Source organism: Notamacropus eugenii, chromosome 1 (assembly GCF_028372415.1).
Source record: "Notamacropus eugenii isolate mMacEug1 chromosome 1, mMacEug1.pri_v2, whole genome shotgun sequence".
NCBI lineage: Eukaryota > Metazoa > Chordata > Mammalia > Diprotodontia > Macropodidae > Notamacropus > Notamacropus eugenii.
The window spans coordinates 297,805,224-297,823,522 of NC_092872.1; the positions used below are offsets into that span (position 1 = coordinate 297,805,224).

The 18,299-nt window shown below is 40.3% G+C and overlaps 1 protein-coding gene and 1 long non-coding RNA gene across 5 annotated transcripts in view; one reads left to right on the forward strand and one right to left on the reverse strand.

Moving 5' to 3' along the window:
* PRPF39 (pre-mRNA processing factor 39) overlaps positions 1-6,880 on the reverse strand; it is a 46,376-nt gene extending 39,496 nt beyond the window's left edge. For 2 of the 4 annotated variants that reach the window (XM_072629270.1, XM_072629269.1), the window contains exon 1: positions 6,571-6,880. The gene's annotated coding sequence lies outside the window, so the exon portion shown is untranslated. The remainder of the gene's footprint in view (positions 1-6,570) is intronic. The other 2 variants (XM_072629271.1, XM_072629272.1) reach the window with 2 other exon arrangements.
* A 6-nt stretch (positions 6,881-6,886) lies between these two features.
* The window catches only part of LOC140517760 (uncharacterized), a 31,149-nt gene continuing 19,736 nt past the window's right edge, over positions 6,887-18,299 (forward strand). The window contains exons 1-2 of the long non-coding RNA XR_011971744.1: positions 6,887-7,171; positions 16,289-16,492. This is a non-coding gene — a long non-coding RNA (uncharacterized lncRNA). The remainder of the gene's footprint in view (positions 7,172-16,288; positions 16,493-18,299) is intronic.

Sequence of the window (18,299 nt, forward strand, 5' to 3'; positions counted from 1 at the left end):
TGTATACAAAGGTAGCAACATAGTAAAGAAACACAATTTTGAATGACTTAAAAACTTTGGTCAATGCAATAACCCAACTAGGTCTCCAGAGGATCTATGATATAAATATATTATTTGCCCACCTCCCAACCAAAAAGTATATATTGATGGTTTAACATACAATTCTTTTTATGCTCCGTTGTGTATACTCTTCATTCATAAATTCCCAATTTTATGGTACAGTCAATACTCTATTCCATTCACACTTCAGCTCGACATTCTCAATTTGAATTGAACTTCAAGTTGCAAGAAACATAGTGACCTAAATATACATCTTTTCTTTTAGTTTAACTGCATCTTCAAAAAAGCCTAGAATAAACTGTCTAAATATGGCTTCAAAAATAATTTTAAATAAAAAGTATCTGTAAGTAAGTACAATATCTATTATAAAATATTATTTATTTTTTGCCCTGGAACTGATTTCATTGGCAGAGGACACTCCCAAAGAAAAAGGTCTGCCCCTGTAATTGCAGATCAGTCCTAGTTCTACAATTTATATTCTAGAGAGTTGCCTGGGGCACTGAGAGGTTAAGGGATTTTTAGAGATTCACAAAGCTGGTGGTAGAACATCAAACCAAGCATTACTGACTGAGGCCAGCTCTAACTTAAAAAAACAAAAACAAACAAACAAAAAACACAGGGGCATCTAGGTGGCAGCAGGGAATAGAGCATGGGTCCTGGAGTCAGGAGGACCTGGGCTCAAATCCAGCCTCAGACACTTGACACTTACTGTGTGACCTTGGGCAAGGCACTTAATCTCAACTGCCTTACCTTCCCTCCTCCCCTTCCAAAAAAAACCCAAAACAACAAAACCCAACTCAAAATCCCCCAAACAACAATCAATAAATGGTAGCTCAGGTGATAAGTGCAACTAGAAGTAATATACTAGAAACTCAGATTTCTAGTTGCTGCTAGCTAGAGTGCTTAGCTAGTACTAAGAAACTTAACAGGCCAAATAGTGCTCTCAAATCATTAGTGATTCTATGTACTTCCTTTCTAATATCTATGGAATAGTTGATAGAAGACAGGCTCAATAACAGGATGAAAAGGAAAAGTAATAAGCATTAACTTGCACATGAGCACATGCCCATTTTAGCATAAATATACATCTAGTTTGACCTTCCTATAGGTCTTGGAAAAGTCCCAGGGAATACAACTAAAAAAAAAAGTTGGATTATATTTTTATTTCTTTTGTTACAAAACTTTCCAATTACATTTTTTAAAATTTGTTTTCAGTCCTGAATTCTCTCCCTCTCTCCAGCCTTTCCCCTACTCATTGAGATGGCAATAAATAAGACACCCATCATACATACAAAGTCACACAAAACATTTCCACATTAGCCATGTTGTGAACGAAAAAAACAAAAGACAAGAAAAACAGAATGAAAGAAAATATGCTTAAATCTGCACTCAGAGTTCTCTTTCTCTGGAGACAGTATTTTTCATCATTGAGTCCTTTGGAACTGTCAAGGATCATTGTACTGGTCCAAGTAGCTAGGTTTTACACACGTTACAATATTGCTATTACTATGCACACAGCAGTTCTGCTCACATCACTTTCAGTTCAAATTAGTCCTCACAGGTTTTCTGAAATCTACCATTTTGTCATTTCTTACAGCACAATAGCATTCTATATCAATCTGTCCAATTGAGACAGGCCTTAGCTTAAAAAGGCCAACATCTCCCCCTGCATCCTGGGTCATCTCCAGTTCTCCTGATCTGTATGTCTTGCCACTGGACTCAGATTTCTGTAAAGGAGAAACTGAGGCTGGTGACTGCACAGCACCCCCTCACATAAATTCAATAAACTTGCAAATCATGGCATCACCCCTTCCCAATATCATGCTCCTCTTCAAGAACAAAGGACAAACAACAACAGTATTCCATAACAATCATATACCACAATTTCTTCAGCCATTCCCCAACCGCTAGTCATCCCCTCAGTTTCCAATTCTTTGCCAACACAAAAACAGCTGAGATAATTATTTTTATACGTAGGGGTTCTTTTTTCTTTGATCTCTTGGGTGTACAGATCTACTAGAGCTATTGCTGGGTCAATGGGTATGCAGTTTTATTGCCCTTTGGGCACAGCTTCAAATCAAACAATGTGATTTTATAAATACAACATATATTATCCCAACAGGGAATTTTCTACAAAATTTCTGCAACAAAGTAAAACCAAGCAGAAAAATGAACTAAACCTTTTTTCCAATAGCATCTTAACAAAAAAGTTTAAGATAATAATCATATTTTTATGGTTACAGATTCACATTTTCCTCCTATAGCCTCTAGGAGGAAAACATAATGAGTTCCATTATAGACACGTTGAGTCTCAGATACCTATAAGACATTTAGACGGAGATGTTCACCAGTAATTGCTTTTGAAGGGCTGGATTTCAGAAAAAAAGATTAGGTTTCTGAATTATCTGAAAAGATAATTGAACCAGTACTAGAACAAGAATTTCTTCTAAAACAACCCAGCTAGTGGTTATCCAGCCTTGGCCAGAAGGCAGCCTTTAATGAGAGGGAAACCATTCTCTCTCAAGGCAGCCCATTCCACTTTCTACTATTTATCTTTCATTTTCAAAGAGGACCCAATAACAAATGTATTCACTTGCACATAAATGGGATTTGTGAGGCAGAGCTACAAAGTCAGCCTCATTCTCTCTTCCAAAGTCATTAAAGTCCAGTGACAAGACAAACATTAAGATGATTGGTGATGGATTGGGATGCAGTAGATAACCATGGCATTTGTGACACAGTACATGTTTCAGCTACATTCATGCTGGTTGGATCAAATTGTTCTCATCCCTATGCCCAAAGGGCTATAAACATGTGCATATCCTTTTGACCCAGCAATACCTCTTCTAGAGCTGTATCCCAAAGAGATCACACAAATGAGAAAAGAACAGACATGTACAAAAATATTTATAGTAGCTTTTTGTGGTGGCCAAGAACTGGAAATTGAGGGGATGCCAGTCAATTAGGGAATAGCTGAACAAGTTGTGGTATATGAATATAATGGAATACTATTGTGCTATATATAAGAAGCGATGAGCAGGTAGACTTCAGGAAAACCTGGAAAGACTTATATGAACTGATGCTGAGGGAAGTGAACAGAACCAGGAGAACATTATACACAGCAACAGCCATTCAGACATTGCCATGATTTTGGGTCTTTAAATAAGTGCTTGAAGAAACAATTTGAACCTAGAAATCTTATTCTTTTCTTCAAACATTCAACTCCAAAATTCTCATTATAAGAACATTTAAAGGAAAAAGGACAAACACACCCCACACCCCCAAACCAAATGACATATCAAAAGTTTTAGAGAAGGTGGCTTTTTTTTGGTTGTTGCTAAACACTAGCTACCTAGAATCACTACCTTCCCTTCTCTCTACCTTCACCACCAATCCTGCCCCAGCGGGAGAGTGGAACAAATGATGTAGGAATAAATAAACAAATGGGTATAGAAAGAAAAGAAGTACAACGATTAATAAGAAATGAAGGTGTAGAGTAAAAAAATGCTAAATTGGAGCTGCTTGCATTCTAAATTTCCACATTACTTTTGGTCAGGTTTACTTTGTTAACAGTGATTGAAACATACACATCTTAGGCTAACAGGCCTTTAAGAAAGATCCTCTGGCAATGTCTGAAATTTAACCAATGTATGAAGAACTAACTGTAACAAATAGGAGGTCAAAACTTTCAAATTATGGTAAACTGAACAGATCCTGCTTAGTTCAGTTAGTCAAGTACATTAACTTCAGTAATTTAAACTACAATAAAATACATTAAATTAGTGCAAGAAAGCCCAGAAAGATACATTTATGAAACAAAATACCCTACCAGCCCAGAAATTGCTTCAAATTAGGTTATAAAGGTGAACAGGCAAAGGAAACAATCTTAGTTTTTTACAATGCCTTAAAGAAACTTCAATAATCTTATTTAAAACAATTCTATACTTCAGCAAGACAAACAATGTTGCTAAATAAGGATCCACTGCTTGTATTCCTGAAAAAAACAAAAACAAACTCCATTTCCATAGTTAGAATTGCATTATCTTTTTTCTCCTAGATAATTATTTATAGTCTACCTAGTAAGGCTTGTTTGAAACAAGCTCAGAGAAAATAATGGATTCTTCCTGTCTCAATTATCAACTCAGTTATGTGACATCAACCACTCACTCACCTCACCTAGTATCCCTAGAACCTATTATTGTGGAGTTGATTATTGGGTTCATAAAAATCTAATAAGATCTCCACTTCTTAATGCCATTTTATTTTCATTAAAGGGTACACAGGGAAAAGTTCCACACCTTAGAAAACATATAAAAAAGTTAATAGTAGCTGCAACTTAGCAGCTTCACTTACAGTAGCATGTAGTGAGCACTTGATGCCTTTTCATTCCAGTCACCCAGGACACTGAGAAGTTAAATGACCTGCCCATGGTTATAAAGTGTGTGTAAGAGGCAGGGTGTGAAATAAGATCTACCATAAGATTCTACTATCCAAACTGCCTAACAGGGCTACTTGATGCCTTGTTAATAGGGCAGCATTATTTTTTAACTTAAAACTTCTCACTAGATCTTACCATCCCCTCAAGTTATCCTATTATATTCCCTCCATTTCTCAAGCTAAGAAAAGTTATCTACATTCTTTACTTCTTTTTCCACGTTGAATCTCTTCACTCAGCTGAAACTGCTCTCTAAATGAGCTCAACTGTCAAATCTGACAGCCTTTCCTCAATCCTCAGCCTCAAAAATCTATGTATAGCATTTGACACTGTTGACCACCCTCTCAGTTCTAGTTCTAAAAACTCTCTTCACTGTGCACCTAGCTGTCTGCTTCTATCCAGTCCCCTCTGTTAGATTACCACTCATTTCCTTATAACTAACTGTAAGTATACTTCAAGGCTCTGTCCTAGGACATATCTCTCACCAACCAGCTCCAATGGGTTTAATTAATTTCTATGAAGATGATTCCTAGATCTATAGGATTAGTCCAAATCTCTCTCCTGGGATTAGTCCCATAAATCACCTACTGGACATTTCAAACTGAATGTTTCAGATATCTTGAATCCAACATATTCAAAAGAGAACAGATATTTTCCCTAGAAACACCCAACTTCCAGATTTCCCTATTTCTACTGAGGTCATCTCCTTTTTTACAGTAACCCAAGGTTTTTAAAACTTTGGTGTCATCCTCAACTCCTCATTTCTCCACACCTCACAAACTCAATTCAGTTGCCAAATCTTGTACTCTGTACCTCGAAAACAGGTACCTCACCCCTGTCACTTTCTGTCCAATCACACAGCCACCATCCTAGTTCAGGCCCTCATCACCAAAAGCCTAATGAGTTGTGCCTGTCTCAAGTCTGTCTGTGCACCCTCCCTCAATCCAACCTATTCTTAACTGACAATACAGGTCCAACTATGTCACTTAACACTAATTAACAAACTGTAGTGATTTCCTATTATTTCCAGACTAAAATGTAACCTCTTTTGTCTGGCATTTAAAACTCTTAAAAAACTCATCCCAAATTATCTTTCCAGCCTTCATATGACTTACCTTCACACTCTTTAAGGTTCAGGTCCAAATGATATTTTACCATCCTTCACAGAGGGCACATCCTCTCATCTGTCTCCCATGCCTAGAATGCTTTCTTCCCTCCCGTGTGACTCTTAGAACGTCTGGCTTCCCTAAAGACCCAAGCTCCACCTTTAACATGAAGCCTTTTCTGATCCCTCCAAAAAAGTACTTTGTCTTTTTTCCAACGTATAAAATGCGCTGTTCTTCCCCTTCATCCCCTACTCACCATTAAATGTAAACTCCTTGAGATAAAGGACTTTCATTTTTTTCTTATTATCAAGAGATCCTACACAATACCTGGGACTAAGGAACTTAGTAAAGTGATTGCTGATTGATATCGCAAAGTAAGAATGAAAAAAACTGAACCTGACTGAAACTATCAGGAAGAAAAGCTGGCCTCCAAAGTGATTGCTGGAGAAACCGACCAATTAAAAGGGGACTTTGGCCTATCTTTACAAGGCTGCTGCCTGCTTATGACCGGACAGGGAGATTTTCTATACCCTGGAAGGCAGGATTTGTCCCGGCTCCCTGCCCACCCTCTGGCCACCCCTGGCCCCCATCGCCTACCAATTAGTGGGCGGGGAGGATGGAGATTTGTAGAGACTCGCCCAACAACCTCATGGTGCCAAGGAAGCGGGCAAGTTCCAGCCTAAATCCAAAAGAACCGTCCCTCGTGTAAAAGCCCGCGGAGCGGCAATCGGGCCGAAAGAGAGCCCGCGAGGGACGCAGGAAGGGCGACGAGATTGGGGGGAGGGGGCGGCAGCACCAGGCGCTTCGGGCGCCAAGTCCGGGCCAGGCCGCAAGGGCCTGTGGGGTGGGGGGTGGGGAGGTGGAGTTAGGCCCAAGGCCCAGACAGACCCAAACCAGGCCTTACCCCCGGAGAAGTCGGCCGCCGGCTTTCTGCTGGCGTGTCTACCTTGCCGCCCAACCCGCACTAACCTTGAGCTGGAAGCCGTTCAACGCCATTAAGGAGAGACTCTGGCCTGGTTCCCCACAAAACGAGCCCACAGCCACGTCTGCAGCGATCGCGGCGGCTTCAGCTACTGCGGCTGCGGTGGCTCCAAGAGCCCCGCCTACGACACGCAGAGAGCGCAGAGCGCATGCGTCCGCGTCCCCCTCGCGGGCAGGCGGGGTCACGTGTCTCCCCGCTGCGCTCCACCCACGCTCCGGCGGGCCCGCCTGGGCTGGAGCTCCGGAGACTTCTGGGAGTGCCTCTCCCCCCCAGCATTCCACGCGCTCTGCGCGCATCTCCCTTGAACCCAGCCCCAGGATCCCTCGCAGCTGGCGCCCTGCTGACCCGGATGCGTTCCACGCACTCTCTGCGGACCTCACCTGTGCTGAGCCGGGGACGCCTCCAGCACCTCGTGCCCGCTTGTTCTCGCTGCTGTGCTCACTGTTAAGTCAGCAAACGTGTGAAAACCTACCACGTTTGGGAAAAAGCAACACTAGAGAGAGGGATTTTTTTTAGTCGAGCCAGAGTCTAGGCTTAGAGGCCGTGAGGGGCATTATGCCAGGATGCCGCTTTCTAGGGAAAAAATAGGTAAGTCGCGATAGCAGGAGTTGTTGTCGCGGGCTCCAAGGAATATATGTTTGATTGCTGAAACGGGATTTGAACCCCTTAGGGCAGGACGCAGAAGCTCCTTCTCCAACTCAAGCCGTCCGCCTAAAAGCTGGAGAAATGCAGCCTTGCTCTCCGGCTCGTTTTACAGATGAGGAACTGAGGCGAACTTTCCCAGAGTCACCCCGCTGGTATCCGGGGCCAGGTTTAGTGTTAGTAGGCAGTATTAGCTTCCCCAACCTCAACCTGAAATGTCATTTTTCTTCCTGGTATTCATTCTTAAGCATCCCCCACAAGACTTTAAGTGTTCGTATCTGCCTTACATCAAAATCAAGGTTCTTGCCTTTGTCATACATCTTTTGTGTGGGGGGGATACAACACATTTGTACATAATTATTTTCATGTTCACTCCTTCATTAGACTCTGAATTCCTTAAGAGTAGTGTGTGGGATGACCCCCTTAGTAAAATTAGAGTCTTGACCAAAGGAGTAAAAAGGAAAGATATTTATTCAGCTTTCATGAGAAATGAGAAAGGGCACTCCCACCAGCACTCAATAGCTGAGGAGGGCGAGGGTGTGCCCTGCACAGCAGTTTTTATAGACCCTGACCACGATACCCCCACCCTAACCCCTTTCCTCTAAGCCCGTTGACTGGGCCTTGAGGGTACAATCTATCCACAGAAAATCTACCCTGGCAACAAAAAATAAGTGTAGAAAAAGGGGGGGATATGGAAGTGAGCAACTCCTGTTCAAGGACTGTCACATATTATGGAGTAGTTATCTAGGAAAGAAGATAAGGGAGTAAAGGCAGTCTGGGAGTAGGCAAAAACCAGTCTGTCAAAGGACAATCTCATAGCACAAAAAAAGAATTTTAAGAAAAACAAAATCTCCATTGTTCAGTTTCTCAGAACTAGGTGAGATAAATAGGCTAATAACCATTTATTTCATTCTGCATCAAGTTGCATACATCCTACCAGGTTGGTGTTCATTTCTACTGAATCACTCTGCATTCATGAACCTGCTTGCCAAATGTGAATCAGAATTAGTTACCTTAGGAATTGCCAGATAAACCGACTCTGAGAAGTCTTTATTAAATATACCTATTTTATTCATTGAGGAATCTTTATTAAATATATCCGTTCCACTCAGTAGTAACTTGTTTTGGGGGTTTTCTGCCTCTCTTTGTATCCCCAGCACTTAGCTCAGTGCTAACACATGTGAATGCTTATGGATCGACTGAATAACCAACAAGTAATGGGGGAGGTATTGTGGGCCAGACAATTCCAATCTGTAATAAAAGTCATTGAGAACTCCAAGCATGATTAATTAATTTTTTAGGGAGTCTAGGAGTTCCTAATTAATTGGGTCCAAGAACCCCTCACCTTGGGTGCTAGCTACTTTTATACATTTGGGAGAACACTAAAAATAGAAGGAAGTGTTACAATTCATGGATTGGTCAATTCCAGAACTGAGGAAATCTTATGGTTGGCTAAGGGAAATGTCCATCAATTATAACCATTTTGTCAACTGACCTTTCACAAGTCATGAGACTTTCCATTGGTCATCAACTCCAGGTCATCTCAAAAGGGGCTTTCCAAAGGTCATAAGACCCTCTCAACAGCATCTGAGCCTTCATAAATCATAACACTGTTATGTTTCATCAATGATATTCTAAGGTCCAAAGAAGTTATGAATTTGAATAAAGATCACTAGGGAGTGGACAGCAGTGATTCCTAGAAGTGAGGGAATACTGCAACAGCAAATGACCTTATTATAGCTAACACATCACAGAGTAGGGGTTGGAGGGTTGTGCAGCGATTATGTTCTTACTACATTTCTAACAGTATGAATCTAGCTAAGTCAAATGCAATTAATATAATCATAAACATCTGATGAATTAATCATTCATAACTCTTACTCTAACAGCATCAATTAACATGATTACCTCAAGTTTAATTCTGTTATGCTTAATTCATTAATACAACCACTAATACTCATCGAATCACAATAAACTGAATAAATGCTGATTAATTTGAGTAGGGGCATGAAAATTATCATCACAATATCTACAAAAAAAAGTACAGAGTAACTGTAATGTGAAGGTTTGGGTACTAAAAACTGAGAAGCCCATGAAAGGCTTTTTGTATGACAGGGGTTATTTATTCCATTAACTTATTTCTTAAAATTTTAATAAATTTAATTTTGATATCTATATTTTGATAACTTTTTTTCAATATATTTTTCTTTAAAACCCTTCGCATTTGGTTTTATGCATTTAAAAACATTATTCTGCAAAGTGGTCTATAGGTTTCACCAGACTACCAGAGGGGTCCAGGATACCCAAAAAAAGGTGAAGAATTCCTCTTGTAGGAAGTGGCACTCAGGCTAACTCTTAAAGAGAGATTGGGGAAGAATTCCAGGCATGGTGGTCAGCTTATGCAAAGGCGTGGAAAGGGAACTTAGTATTGTATATATAGAGAACCGCAAGTGGGCCAGTTTGGTTTGACTGGAAGTAGAGTATGTGACAGAGGAGTAATGTGGAAATCACCTGGAAAGACTGGTTGGAACTAGACTGTGAAAAACAGTTTTTATTTTATCCTGGTTGGTTGGTTGTTGTCCTTTGGCTCAAAGAGTACCAAAATGACATCAGTATATTAAAATCAAGTTACAGTGTGTCCAACTGCATCTGATCAGAGCAATAGGAGCTGAGAAGGCCCAAATAGTCCATATAAACACCTAGGGTGGAGATGTTTCTAAATTTGCCCACCTCATTTTTTTTGAGCTATGGCAATTCTGCTTTGCTCATAGAGTACAGTGCCTTCTATCATGGGGGAATGCCATGCTGGACGCTTTGCCAGTGTTTCCCATGTCACTAATCAATTCCAGAGTTCTTGTCACAGATTGACCTTATGAGTGTCCTTGTAGCTCCTGACCTCCATGTGAGCACTTGCCTTATGTGAGTTGTCTGTAAAATAGTCCTTTAGGTAAAAATATGTTTGGTATTTGAACAATGTGGGCAGTCCATTGGAATTGTCCTCCCTGCAGTAAAATTTCAATGCTTGGCAGTTTAGTTTGAGAAAGGACCTCAGTGTTTAGTACCTTATCCAGCCAGGTGATCTTCAGAATCTTTCTGAGACAATTCAAATGAAGTGATTCAGTTTCCTGGCATGGTGATGATAGACTGTCCAGGTTTCACAGGCATTCGACCATGAGATCAGTAATGTGGTTTAGGGGTACTGACACAGTTTAGAAGTATGGGGACCCCCAAAATGTCAGGGTACAGGGTGATGTCACCTGGAAAGAATTCACAAACTCAAACTGTCCTCCTGTCAAGTGGCAAAGTTTATTGTGACAATAAGACAGGCAAAGTTCCTTAGAGAACTTGTAACTTAATGGGAGTGATGCTAAGGCTCAAATAGAAAAGAAACAGTGAAAAGAGTGCCATATATGCTAATTAGGTGATCAGGGAGTGGTCAATATATGCAAATAGTCCAGGTACTGGACTGCTAGAATGTATGGGAAAACTCAGGAAGTCAATAGAGATAGCTTTGTTGTAAGGACAAGATAGTTCTGTTTTTACAAAGGTTTGCCAGAAGCTTGGTCCTTAGGGATTTGGTGCCAGGGAAAGAGTCCTTGGGCCAGCACCCCTATGTCTGTGTTGATAGCCTTTATCTAAAGAATTACAGGGTCAGATATGCATGTGACTATAACAAAGAAAGATTTTCTTACAGGGGCCTGCTGGGGTTCTGAGTTGCTTCCAGAGACATGGTCTTTGCCTTTTGGGGTATAGATCCCACCATCCAATCAGTCAGCACAATGGCTTGACAGACCCTCAGTTTAGTAGGCAATCTGATACCTCCTCTCTCCCACGCTTTCCTTTGGTCTCCCAAATACTGAGTAGCTTTGGCAGTGCATGAGTAAACCTCATTATCTATGTGTACTTCCCTGGAAAATATACTGTCAGGGTAAGTGAACTTATACACAGTATTCAGAACTTCTCCATGTGCTGTAACAGATGTTTGCATGTATAGATGGTATGGTGTTGGCTGGTGAAGAACCTCTGTTTTCTTGGTGTTAATTGTTAGGCCAAAATCAGTACAAGGAGCAGATAATCAATCTATGTTGCATCTCAGCTTCAGAGGCTGCATTGAGTGCACAATCATCTTCAAACAAAAAATCATGTACCAACATTTTATCCTAGAACCAATAAGAGCTTTTTTTGAGGAATGTAGCATGTGCTTAAGGAATACCAGTTCAACAGCTGTTTCAAGGATAGACTAAGGAGGGGCAAAAAAAGAAAAGGACAGGAGACCAATTAGGAGACTATCTCAATACTCTTAGTGACAGAGGAAATCAGCTGTTATTAATTTGATTTATTTTTAGTTTGATTAGAGGATTAAACTCCTTTCTTTAGGAAAAAGTAGCCCTAACACCTAAATCAGATTAATATAGATAGTCTCTTAAGTCTAGGTTACCTATAGATTTAGTGAATAGGAGACTTTATCATTTAGTAGGAGATACTTTAGAAGAATAAAATAACCATAAGATTATAAGGTTTTTCAAAAGGCTGAATTTCTCTTTCTAGCAGAAATGGGGAAGGGCTTGTTGAAGTTTAGGGGTGCTGAGATCCCGATATTGCGACACACAGTTCCTGCCTCAAATGAATTCAACCCAAGCCTTCCTTCAGCCAACGACAAGATTTATTAGAGCCCCATCCAAAGTGGACATGATTCCAAAATTTTGCCATGTTGGCCAGACTCTTAAGGAATATAAGCTTTGGCTAGACTCTAAAGGATTCTGAGCATTTGTATGGCTAATGGAAGCAGGCCAGATTCTTAAGGAATCTGTGCACCTTAATGGAGGTAAGATGGATCTTATATGCAGAAACAGGGCTGTGTGCTTGCTCCCATGCTTTTTAGCATGGTATCTTCAGCCACGTTGACAAGTGCTTTCAATGAGGATGAACATGGCATCAAGGTCAACTACTGTACTGATGGTAAGTTCTTCAATTAGAAAAGGCTACAAGTCAAGACCAAAGTGGAGGGAATGTTAGTGTATGATTTTCTGTTTGCAGATGATTGTGCAGTCAATGCAGCCTCTGAAGCTGAGATGCAACAAAGTATGGATCAATTCTTTGCTGCCTGTGCTAATTTTGCCCTAATAATTAACACCAAGAAAACACAGGTGCTCCATCAGCCACCACCACACCATCCATACGTGGAACCATTGGTTATAACAAATGGAGAAGTTTTGAATGCTTTGGATAAGTTCACTTACCTTGGTAGTGTACTTTCCAGGGATGTACACATTGACAATGAGGTTGATGCATGCATTGGCAGATCTAACTCAGTGTTTGGGAGACTCCAAAGAAAAGTTTGGGAGAAAAGAGGTATTAGACTGACTACCAAACTGAAGGTCTACAGAGCCATTGTGCTGACCTCATTATTATGTGCCTGTGAAACATGGACAGTCTGCCAGCTTCATGCCAGGAAACTGAACTGTCTTAGGAAGATTCTGAGCATTACCTTGGCAGGATAAGGTACCAGACACTGAAGTCCTTGCTTGAGTTGAACTGCCAAGTATTCAAACTATGATTCAGAGAGCGCAACTCCTGTGGGATGGCCACGTTGTTTGAATGCAAAATATACACTTGCCAAAAAGACTATTTTATGGAGAACTCACATGGGGTGGGCAATCACATGGTGACCAGAAGAAGCGATACAAGGACACTCTCAAAGTCTCTTCTCAAGAACTTTGGATTTGACTGTGCAACATGGGAGACACTGGCACAGAACCACTCAGCATGGTGTGCCCACCTCAGAAAGGGTGCTGTGCTCTGTGAGCAAAGCAGAATTGAGATAGTACAAAGTAAAACAGAATGCGCAAATTTGGGATATTCACACGGACTATCTGTGCCCAACACGTGATACAGCATTCCAAGCTCATATTGGATCAGTCACAGTCGGACACGCTGAAATTTCATTTTATCATGGTGATGTCATTTTGGTCTTCTTTGAAAACAAAGGACAACAACCATAAACCATACATAGAAAAACTGTGGGCAGAATCTAGGAGTGACCAAATAGTCTAGGCTGCTAGGCTAGGAGAAGTGGTCAAGGGAGGATCTGGATGGAAGTGGCCAATAGTCTTGGATAATGGGAGATAACAGAGAATGTCAGAATCACCAGGGAGCTGGACCACCACTTGGCCAAGGGAGAATGAGGTCTAGATAGGATCAAGGGTGGGAAGTAGCTAAGGCTGGTGAGGTAACAGATAATGGAAGGCTAGGAGCAGAAAATTGAGTATAGGCCATAACAAAAAGCCAGTTGAGAGGATTACTGTAATGGGGAGATACCTCAGGGGAATGCCAGAGCCTTAACCATGTGAGAAAGTTCAAGAAGAATTGACCAGAGTGGGGTGAGGGGATTCAGAGCCTGTGTCTGGTCAAACAAATTCCCCCCTCAAGCAAATGGGACCCAAATTCTTTTGGGGCAAGGGGCAAAGGTTTTGGCTTGGGCCTGAACCCTGTCAGGTTGACCAGAGGCTAAATTCCCCTTTCTGGTAGCCAGAGAAAGATTAGCCAAAGGAGAAGCCCCTTTTTTTCTTGAGTTAGAGTATGAGTTGAGTAATGGACTATTCTAAGGAAGATGTGGGGTGACTGCTAATCACTGACCACAAGTTCCTCTTCCCCAGGATGCTTTCTGGTTACAAAAGTTACCACCTGGAGGAAAGGATGTCTGGCATAGGGTTAAGAAAGTATGGAAGAAAGGGACTTTTGAGGCAAAACGCCTTCCACATCCAGAGAAAGAACTATGGAATCGGATTGCAGAATGAAGTGGACCATTTTTTAAAAAATTTGTTTTCAGCGTTCTACAATCACTTCCATGTATCTTAGATTTTTTTTCCCCTCCCTCTCCCTCCTTCCCCCCTACCTCCCCACTCCCTCCCTGAGACACCATACATCTTATATAGGTTCCACATGTGCATTCCTATAAAATATATTTTCACTTCAGTCATGTTGCAGAGAAGAATTAAAATGAATGGGAGAAACCATAAAACAACATGACTGAGAGGGAGGGGGAAAATAGGGGGAGGAAGGGGGAAAAAAATCTAAGATACGTGGAAGTGATTGTAGAACACTGAAAACAAATAAAATAATTCAATTAAAAAAAAAGTATGGGAGAAGCTAGTCTGATGACCTGCCTTGTCCAATGGAATTATGTTTGAAACAAGTTTCTGTAATTTTTCCAATTCTTCTTTTTTGTTATTAAAATCATTTCTGTTAATCACTCTTGGTCTCTGACTTCAGGAGTCAGGTGACCCGGTTTGATATGCAAATGCTAGTTTTGCAGAATAAATCATGGATGGCTTCTGTAACTTTGTCCACAGTTTCCTTTTTATTTCAGAGAATCAATTTTAACACTAGCAAGGAGGGGTCTGAATGATAGTGGTTGACATTTCCCCTTTTTCCTCCAGGCTGTACTCATTTTATATTTTTATACCATGTCCCCAAGGGTACCATTTTTCTCCCCCTCCCTCACTCCCTCTTCTGCTTTCTTTGATGTGTTATCTTCCCCTTTTAGAATGTCACCTGCTCTAGGACTATCGTTCCTAGGTGTATTTGTAGCCACAGTGGTTAGCACAGTGACTACGGTAGGCACAATAAATGTTTTTTCATTATTGACTCTTGGTTGTAGAGAGAAGGGGATGGATGCAAGAGATATTGTAAAGGTAGAATTCACAAGACTTAGTTCTTGTGTCTCTTTGGTTCCAGGTATTTTCTCCAACTGTCCCCTAGGCCTGGAATGCTCTTCCTTCAGCTCCACCTCTCAGCTTCTGTGGCTTCCGTCAAATCCCAATTAAATTCTCATCATCTTTAAAAAACTTCTCTCAGTCCCTCTTAATTCTAGTGCATTCCCTCTTTTACCATATTTCACTGCATAATCTTCGTATCCTGTGGTGTCTTTTTTTTTTAGTGCAAAATTGGTTTATAATCTTTCATCATGTACTCATAGCATGGTATAATTCTGTTCATCACACTATTTAAAAGGTAAACAAAGCAGCAATATATTCACCAGTGGCATATGGATACACATTTACCTCTCACAATGAGCCTTGAGCCTAGAATTCTCCACACATTGTCAAGCATTCAATTTTAATGTATATTCACAAATATTCCGGGCACCTAATCTTGCACCAAAGAGTTTAGTAATAAATATTTAAGTAATACCAGAAAAGATTTTTTTTTAAAGCTTCACATAATGGTCACACCCCACTTTGGGGGCAAAGATTTGGCATAAAATCTGCAGTGATTATGTGGTTAAATATGGTAATTATTATTTCCTTATTATTATTAAATTATTTAGTAATTATTTTCTATTTATCTCTTACGTAGCTTCTTAGTACGTTTTGTTTTCTCCCCCATTAGAATGTGAGATCCTTGAACACTGTACACAGTGACAACAATATTATATGATGATCTATTGTGAATAACTTAGTTATTCTCAGCAATACTCAGCAATCCAAGACAATTCTGAAGGACGTGATGAAAAGTGTTGTCCATCTCCAGAGAAAGAACTGGTAGAGCCTGAATGCATATTGAAGATACTTTCCTTCCTTCTTTTCTTTCTTTCTCCTTCCATCCTTTCTTTTTCTTTGAGTGTTTTCTTTCACAGAAGGACTAACATGGAATTGTGTTTTGCATGACTACACATGTATAACCTATTTAAAATTCTTGCCTTCTCAATTGGGGTGAAGGGGAAGGAGGGAAAGAATTTGAAACTCAAAATTTGAAAAAAAAAAGAATGTTAAAATTATTTTTACATGTAATTGGGAGAAAAGTAAAATATTAAATGAAAAAAAGAGGAATGTGAGCTCCTTGAGGACAGGGACTGTTTTAATTTTTTGATTCTATTGTCCATACTTAGCATAATGCTTCCTACTTTGCTTAAAAAGTATTTTATTATATCATATATTATATATATTATATTATAAATGAAATATCTTCATTCTTTCTTCTTAGGGCCTGAGGTATTCTAGGGCAGGGTATACTACTAGGCTCAGGTCATTGTCTCTTATGCAGAATCTTCCTTTCTTTCAGATAGCTCCAAATCAGAGACTCAGAGCCTCATGAACTCAGGACTGCCTCCAGCACTGGACATGTGTATCTTGGTATTGCTGTGTGATCACCTATACTCAGGAAAGAAATAAGAAGGCCTAAGAAGAAGAGTTCTAAATCCCAGAATCAGGCTTGTCCACATGTGTGCTTTCACTCTTATATACTGGCAATTAACCATGTCTTCCGGTGAGCAGAAGACATCAGTCTTCTCTTCCCCTATCTTCTCTAAGGATAGGTTCAAATAGTGCTGACACTTTCTGTGGATGGGAAGAAAAGAGAGAGGCCAAGGGTGGGTCATTCTCTTTTAAAGATCCACCGAATCTTTGGCTGTTTCTGCTCAGTGGTCAATAAAAGGATTGCTTTAGTTATTGCAAAGCAGCCAAGTCCTTTTTCACTGAACTGTTTCTACAGAGGCAGCCAGGGCACAGGCTCAGCATTCCCTTGGATATATACTCCAGTCCAGTTGCTGCTTACCCTCATTTATTTGTTGTTCAGTGCTGAAGGTGTTTAAAAGCCTTCTAACTTTATACTTTTGAGTGGATAATGAATAGAGTAAATAACTGAAAGGAGCAGGGACACCTTGGAAGGTAGATAAGGTGAAGTTGTATGTTATGCTATGATATGCAGTCCTGAGCTACATTTGTCACTCAGTTACCTTGAGGCACAACTGTTTTCATCACAACTAGCAGAGTTGAGGCAACTATGCTTCTACAAAAAGGGGCTCATTTCAATAAGCTTCAAATTTGACTGGTTTAAGAATGCCTTCTTATGCATGATAAAACAAGGGAAATAGTCTTTGCAGATGCATATTCAAAGATAAGAACCTAAAGAAAATTTGGTGAGAGATGGAACTATGGACAGAATTATTTTTTCCTCCAGAATGAACTCCTGACTCTCCAGGCTCCTTCTATTCTGCCACAAAAAACATCTTTACCTTGGAAGTTCACTTTATTCCTGAACTTATCACCCTTGAAATACCCTTCTCTCTGTGGCATTTTCCTTTGATTGGCTGGCTCCTTCCAACCTTGAGGTAACATCCCCAGTTTTACAGATTAGGAAACTGAGGTTGAGGTTAAGTGATCTGTCCAGGGTTACTCAGTTAAAAAAATTGCCAAAGAAGCATTGGAAATCAGGCCTTTTTGATTCCAAGTACATTATCCACTCAACTATCTAATTGCCCAATTGATAGTTGTATCATTTTTCCTATGCATCTAGGATATATGACATCAGAAAAATGTGCTTTAGATTTTTTCTCAGTTAAATGTTTCCTTTCTCATTCTAATTAATGCAGTTTTGGGGTGTAAGAACCCCAAAACTACTGAGGATATGGTAACTGTGGGAACCAACACGATAGTTTGACTGGAATAAGGTAGTTCAGTTCATACAAGGGAAATTCTACAGAGGTCAGCTTGTTCTTGTAACAGGGAGAGATAGTTTGCCTCCCTGGAGTCCACTCATGAGTTATTGCCAGAGACAGGGCCTTTGGGCTGGGACAGATGTGATCCTGGGACTGAGGTCCAAATACAAGCACCCTATCAGAACCACGTTCCCTTTCTTTGGATATGAAAACTTCTCACTTTTGGGGTTGTTCTTTTGCTTTTTCAAACATCTTGCTCTCCCATTTGGTCAACGGGATTGACATGAACTGATGCTGAGTGAAGTAAGCAATGCCCTTTTTCTTAGTTGTGAGAGTTTCTCCTTTTTTTCTTGTCTACTTTATTATAAATTTTTATATCTAGGTCATGTAGCCATTTGAAGTTTATTATGTGGTACATGGTATGAAATGTTCTAAATCTAATTTTTGCAAGCCTGTTTTCCAGCTTTTGTTGGTCATTCATTTTTAGTCATGTTTGACTCTTCAGGACCCCATTTCCTTTTCCAGTTCATTTTACAGATGAGGAAACTGAAGTAAACAGGGTTAAGTAACTTGCCCAAGGCTAGGCAGCTAGTAAATATCTGAAGCCACATTTGAGTTCAGGTAGGTCTTCCTGAT